Below are 7,290 nucleotides of genomic sequence, written 5' to 3' on the forward strand. Positions count from 1 at the left end.
CAAAATGATGATGAACATAACATATTTAGACTAATCTCAAGTTTTTAGTCTTGACCTTGAAATGCGGTCATACATATATATTAATATTTTTTTGAAACGATGGTTCTACAATTGATGAAGGGACGGTAGGGAAAGAAATGAAAATTTTTTGGTGAAGGTGGGGAAGAGCGGAAAGGAACAAGTAGTCATTTTGACTCCTACCTTTTGTCCAATACTGGAAGGTGCATGAGTCGAACCAAGCTGTAATCTAAGATTACAACCGGATTCGAACCCACAACACCCGCCAGGGCATGTGATTCGCTGGTACTTGTACCTTTGAACTATAGAGGCGCTGGACGGTAGGAAAAGGTAGGAGTCAAAATGACTACTTGTCAAGCATAGCTACCAATACCCCCCCCCCCTTCCTTTCCGCTCTTCCCCACCTTCACCAAAGCAGGAGGCAGAGATTAGCGTATGGTGGCATATTGTCAGGGTCTCTCCATGGCAGTGTACGGCATATCCTACGAACAAACTGTTTTTGCACGCGCTCGATGCGTTTTACCCAGTTGTCGTAATACGGGTCCCACACAGCGCAAGCTGTCTCCAAAATTGAACGCACCAAAGAGCAATAGAGGATGCGTAGAGTCGCAGGGTCCTCGAATTCCTTACCGACTCTCAGGATTAAACCAAGTTGTCGATTTGCTTTGTTTACGATCATTGAATAGTGTTGCCTAAACGTTAGTTTTGTGTCCAGCACAACTCCGAGATCAGAGATCACATCACAGCGTTCAACCGCTATCCCATTAATACGATAGCCAAACATTAAGGGCTGTTTTTTACGATGGAAGCTGATTGCAGTACACTTCGCAATACTTAAACTCATGTAGTTGCGGCAGCACCAGTCAGAAAACAAATTGATCAGCATCTGAAGTCTAGTGCAGTCATCATAAGAAGTAATAAGCTGATAAATTTTGGTGTCATCCGCATATAATAGTCGTGTGCCGGGTGGTAATAGGTTTGTAATATCGTTGATAAATAGCGAAAACAGTAAGGGTCCCAAAATACTGCCTTGGGGAACTCCAGAATTGTTAGTAAACCAGCTAGACTGGGATAAGCCCAGCTTTACAGCAATTTTCCGGTTGCGAAGATACGATTCTAACCAAGCTACCAACGCAACAGAGACGCCTAGTTTATTAAATTTAGCACAAAGTATTCCATGATCCACACGGTCAAATGCAGCCTTCAGGTCGGTATAGATAGCGTCAACCTGAAGGCATCGGTCCATACCACGTAAGCAAAAAGAAGTGAATTCAAGTAAATTTGTAGTCACAGACCTTCCTGGGAAAAAGCCGTGCTGTGCAGTAGAGATGTAATTTTTTATGCTGAACATTAGATGATCGTAAACAATCGCTTCGAACACTTTCGAACAGGCGCACAAACAGGAGATCCCACGATACTGCTCGTTTATCGTTCTTCTTGAAAACTGGAAACATAAATGATTCTTTCCAGCTACAAGGGAACTGTTGGCATCGCAAGGAAAGATTGAAAATCATGACTAATGGCAATTTTAAAGCATCACAGCATCTTTTCAGAAAAATAGCTGGAATGCCATCAGGGCCAGGACTATAGGACTGCTTCAAATTGCCAATTGCTGTTGCGACTTCCTCTTCCGTAATTGAAAACATTTCTGCGGTGAGCAGATTACTAGGAACATGCGTAAGGGCTGTGATAATATCATCCGATGATGCACACTCACTGTTAAAAACGCTGAAAAGGTGTTCTGCAAACAAGTCGCATTTGCTGCCATCCGAGGAAGCTTCTCTGTGTCGCAGATACATGCTAGAGGGAAGCCCATCCTCTTTTCGTTTCGAGTTGATGAACCGCCAAAAGCCTTTTGGATTCAAACGTAAATTGCGCTCTGTTTTTTGCACGTAGTTTCGATAGAGACTTCTGTTCAACGCTTTGTATGATCTGCTTGCAGAGATGAAACGACAACGGTTAACAGGATTTCTATTCTTTCGGTAGGCACGAAGAGCAGATTTCCGTGTGCGATTGAGCCGTGTAAGTAACCTGTTACCCCAAATTGGCTTAGACCGTGGACGAACTCTGGGAATATGCTGTGGAATAAGTTAGTTCATGAATTTTAGCAGCAAATCTCGATACAGCTTCGTTCAGATTGTTGCAGCCATTGATTGAGATCCAATCGACTTCTCGTAATGCAATGTTGACTGCATCGTAATCTCCCCGACGAAAATCAAAACAGTTATAATCAACTTCGTCAATAAAATTAGCTTCGACCGTCCTGTTAAAGCTGACAATCAATGGCGGATGATGAATGTCGATATTACAGAGGGGATCGGGCGCGGTCGTGACGGAACAAGCAGATAAAGCTTGTTGATTCACAAAAATTAAATCCAGAACCCTGCCGTTCTGGTTACATACGGGATTAACCTGGTACATGCTGTGTAAAGCCATGCCATCTAATAAACGGGAACTGCCGACATTTATCGATGACCATACAGCGTCAACAAATAGGTAGCCCGCTTGTGGATGCAACGACCAAGATAGTCCAGGACGATTAAAATCGCCGAATAAAAGCAAATCCTCATTAAAAGAAATTGAATTAACAACTTTCTCAAGCGATGAGATGTGGCGGCCAATGGTTTCAACTTCATTGCGCAGATTTGGTGGAATATAAAGAGCACCGATCACAATATTTGAATCATTGTTCATTATCGTTACCCATAAATGTTCAATTGATTCATCGATGGCATCGACAAGCAAAGCGGATGACAATGAACGTCGAACGGCTATAACCACTCCACCACCCCTAGCCTTAGTGCTATTTTTTGAAGTGCGATCACCACGACACACTGTATACTCTGTGCCAAACAGTTCAGCCGAAGTGATTTGCGAGTCGAGCCAAGATTCTGTTAACACAATGCAGTCGTATGGCGAGTCACAAACTTCCAGTACAAACTCCGAAACTTTGCTGCGCAATCCGTGTGTGTTCTGATAATAGAATAATAGATGTGTAAGCACCGGGTCGGATGAATAATCGGGTTGTAGCTGGCTGTTTCGGGCGATGTCACCGGCGGTGCAGGAAAAGGGGCTATGGGAGACAGAATCTGCATAAATTTTTTGAAAATTTAAAATTTGCAATAACTTAACTGAACTGGGGACCGGCTGGTCCCCTATATCCAACGGTGGTTGAGCAATCAATTGATTGTTGATGACTGCGACGGATCCAAAATCGTGGTTCGCGGAATTTTTGCCGCAACTGGTTCCCAAAAATCCGTTTTTTTTCGATCTTCAAACTCCCGAAAAAACACTCCTTTCGGCCAATTTGTGGCATCTAGAGCAATATCTTTCAGCTGAGCGTCTATACCAATTTTGAACGAGATGAATGCCAACGAATTCAGGTCGGCATTTCGTTTCACTAGTTTTTTAACCATCGGCTGAGAACCAGCAACGCATTCTTGCACAAGAGTTGAAATCTCGTCCTCAGACACGTGCGGGGCAATGCGTGATAAATAAAGCCAAAATTTAGCCGCCGGCTGCGGAACGGTGTCAACTAGATTGGGGAAATTTTCAGTTGATCTTGTGCCACCAATCAAATTTGATAACCCAGTAGGCCGCCTGGGAGTGTCTGTAGGTGAAGCAACTCTAGGGCGCTTGGATCTTCGAGTGGCCGATGATACTACAGGAGTTGAATTCGATAAAAGTTTTTCTGAAATCGAACCGATAAATGTGGCAATTTGACCGAGTTCGTTTTTCACTTCCTTCATACAACAATTGACAGAATCAGCAAGGGAGGACAAATCATTTGCAGTAGTGTTTGAAGAATTTTGCGCCTTTAAATTTTCGACTGATTTCATACAGTCAGCGCAGAACCAAAGCGGATTCATTTGCTCGTGAAAGAAATCCAAATTCGATCGCACCCAGCCGAAGCATGTCATGTGAGCAACACAGTCACATAGATGGCATTTTATCAAATTAAGATTTGTGATGGGTTGAGAGCACTCGTAGCAGGTTTTATCCATCCTTGCGAAAAAGCTTTTGTTTATCCGGCAAAAAGCGTTATCAGCAGATCAACAAATCAGTTTGATGTGGGTAGGCACAGTATAATCAATATATATAGAATGCCAGTGTCGCTGGTGTTTCATGGATATTTTGGTGGCAAACATGTTGCTGGTTCGTGTCTTGGATGCGGGAACTACATTGTCAAATGGCCCAATGGAAAATTTTCCTGCCGATGAAATACCCCAAAACGATCAAATCGGGTGGTTTATCCTACGTGATTCACGGAAAAGCAGAACGATTTTTTATTGGGTTGCCTTTTTAGTTTGACAATCAGATTCCCGTTTCGAATCGATCACTCACACATATGCGCATACAATGTAAATACATAATTTTCAAATGTGTGATGTTTACCACGAGCACTGCAGCGACACTGGCATTCTATATATATTGATTCTACTGTAGGCACAGGCGGCGGTTTCAGCGAACAGAAGACGATAACGATGAGGTTTATGATCGTTGATCACAGATGTCGCTTCAGATAGAAAAACTGAACGTAGCGGTAGAGGCAATTGCAGATCCAGAATATAACCAAAGTAGGGTATTGTCGTTATCGTCGGGCCATCACGATTTTACAGTTTTAGTAACTCATGATATCTCTGATACAACCATTGTAAAACTTTTTACTGTGATAGCTAACTTTTCACAATATTGCGAGTTACAATCGTGTATTCAAAACACCCGTACTGAATTCAGTGACTAAATCTTATAAAAAAAGTTTTCCAGGCGCAATGAAGTTTTCTTCAAGAAATGATTCATGAAATTCAATTATCGAGATAAATGTTGAAAATGTATGAAGTGTGTTGTGCTGCACACGAAGACTATAGAAAAATCCCCTCCAGTTAGGTGTTTGGGAAGGCTAAGGAGAAATACTAGAAAAGCGCTATTTGTAAAGGTCGGGCCACTTGAGAAGTCATGGTTGGGCCACCGGCCACCATAATTTTAAGCGCAGAAACGCAATAATCACTAGAGAATGTCAGTCACGTAAAATGTGATGAAATAAAGCAAAACTAATACGATAAAAACCTAGATTTTTGTTGTTTTTTTCATTGTAGTTGTGCACTTCGGAAAAGTCAATTGTAGCAATATTGATTTTACAAGATCACCAAAATTTCGCAAAAATGCAATTAAAAATAGAGTATTTGTGCCTATATGAGTCGTTGTTCACGGAATTCATTATTTTCATGTCTCTATATAGAATTTCAATACGTATGTCTTAGACTTTCTTTGGTGGCCCAACCATTACAACATGGTCCGACTATGCCAACATTTTTTGTCTTCACGTAAATGCCTATAACTTTTTTATTTTTCAAGCAATCAGTTCAAAACTTTCCGGGAATATAGCTTATTATTAGACCTTTCCAGCGATGTATTTAGATTTTTAAAATTCGTTTTGAAACGAAACTTATGGGCGAATTCCAAAAAATCAGAGGGGTTGTGTACAAGACACGACCGCATATATAGGTGACGCAGGACTACGTAAGTCTCTTTGTAGTGATAGTAGCATATATTCATGCTTGTAATCATTCGATTCTTCATGTATACATGCTATATGCAACATATATACATGCTACATGCGTTGTAAGTAACATTTATCAAAGTAGTAACATTGCATACGTTCAATTCTCAAAAGATAGTGCTTTTGAAAACAATTTAACAAAATCAAGAACACAAACTATTGCTTTCCTGCTACCTTATTAAAGATTGTTTTTATTATGCATGGTTTCCCACGTTGAAGGGATTTTACCAATTCAATCCTATTTTATCAACAGCACATCTTTTCACTACACTTCTAATGAAACGGCAAGCATGCGTATTCATACAGAGTCGTATTATAACCGGATACTTCAGCTATAGCACATTTTTCCAACACAGATATCAAATTCGCCGAGGTTTAATCGTCTCGCAGTAAAGAATCTGCGATCTGTTGGGATAACGAACTTGTGTCATTTTTCTGGCACACTTCCCTAACACAGACATCAAATTGGACTAGGTTTAATCGCGTTCGTAAGAAATCTGTTGGCACGAGGGGGCTTTGTCACTCTCTCTGGCGTACTTCCCAAGCAAGGACATCAAAATGGTCTAGGTTGAACCGCGGTGTTAAAAAATCTTGTTAAAATGAGGAAACTTTGTCACTTGTTTTGGCTTACTTCCCAAGCACAGATATCAAATTGGTATAGGTTTAGATCATCGTAAAGAATCTTCCAACCAATCACGAAGCGAGAATTCTGGTAAAACATAGGTTCATTATTTTCAATTTTTCAATAGTTCAACATCAAGAACCCGTACTTTTCTTCATTTGGGTCAATTCTTAGAAGATTTTCCGATCGATTGGTGTAAGAATATTGAAAATCGATCGGAAAACCGCTGAGCTATTAGCGCTCAAAACCTTTCATTTTTCGTGACGCTCGCATTTTTTGATTTTTTGGAATGACACCCTATCTCAAAACTTGCCGTAAGACGTAGTCCTACGTCAAAACGTGGCCCAACCACGACGACACTCCCCTACACAGCAGCAAATATTGAATCAACGGTTGAATTACACTAAACTTCACTAAATTCACAACAAACTGTATCGCTGTTAGTCAGCAAGGCTGCATTCACGCGATTTAAATACGGTAATACACTATAAAATTAAGTTTAAAAGCCGAGGTTTAAAAATAGTCACTCAAGCGTCACAGGCAAGGTTGCCGAAAATCCCACTAGTAGAGCACTAACATAAAACGACACCAGAATTTCTCCCCTTTTTACTACCACATCCTCTATTTGACTCGTAAGTTCGACAGAATTCTTCACACTCTTACCGTGTAAAACAGGATACTTTTGCATTTCCTCAACTAGCCAAGCTGCCATTTTTTCGGTTGGTGTGCAGATATTCGACGAAATGGGTCGCAATGGCTAACGGGTTTTTGTGGATCTTTGGTAGGCAGTATAGCGTTGCCACCTTCGGATTTGACACTAGAAACTTACGGTTTAGTTTTTCTTCTCCCATCAAGCGAGCCACTTTTTGGCGTGTGAAGTTCGCTTCTTCAATCATGCCATTCAGCGGGTCTTTAGGGTTACCGCAAGGGTAAGTCGCTTAGAACATTGAGGCAGGCTCAATTTAGGGAACAGCTAACCTCATTGATTGCAATTGCGATACACTCATTTCACAGTTTATGGCACACTGTGGCCCACATTTTTGACATTTAAATTTTGAAATGTCTGAAATTGGCAGCCCTGCCAATGTTT

Source organism: Sabethes cyaneus, chromosome 1, assembly GCF_943734655.1.
Source record: "Sabethes cyaneus chromosome 1, idSabCyanKW18_F2, whole genome shotgun sequence".
Taxonomy (NCBI): Eukaryota; Metazoa; Arthropoda; class Insecta; order Diptera; family Culicidae; genus Sabethes; species Sabethes cyaneus.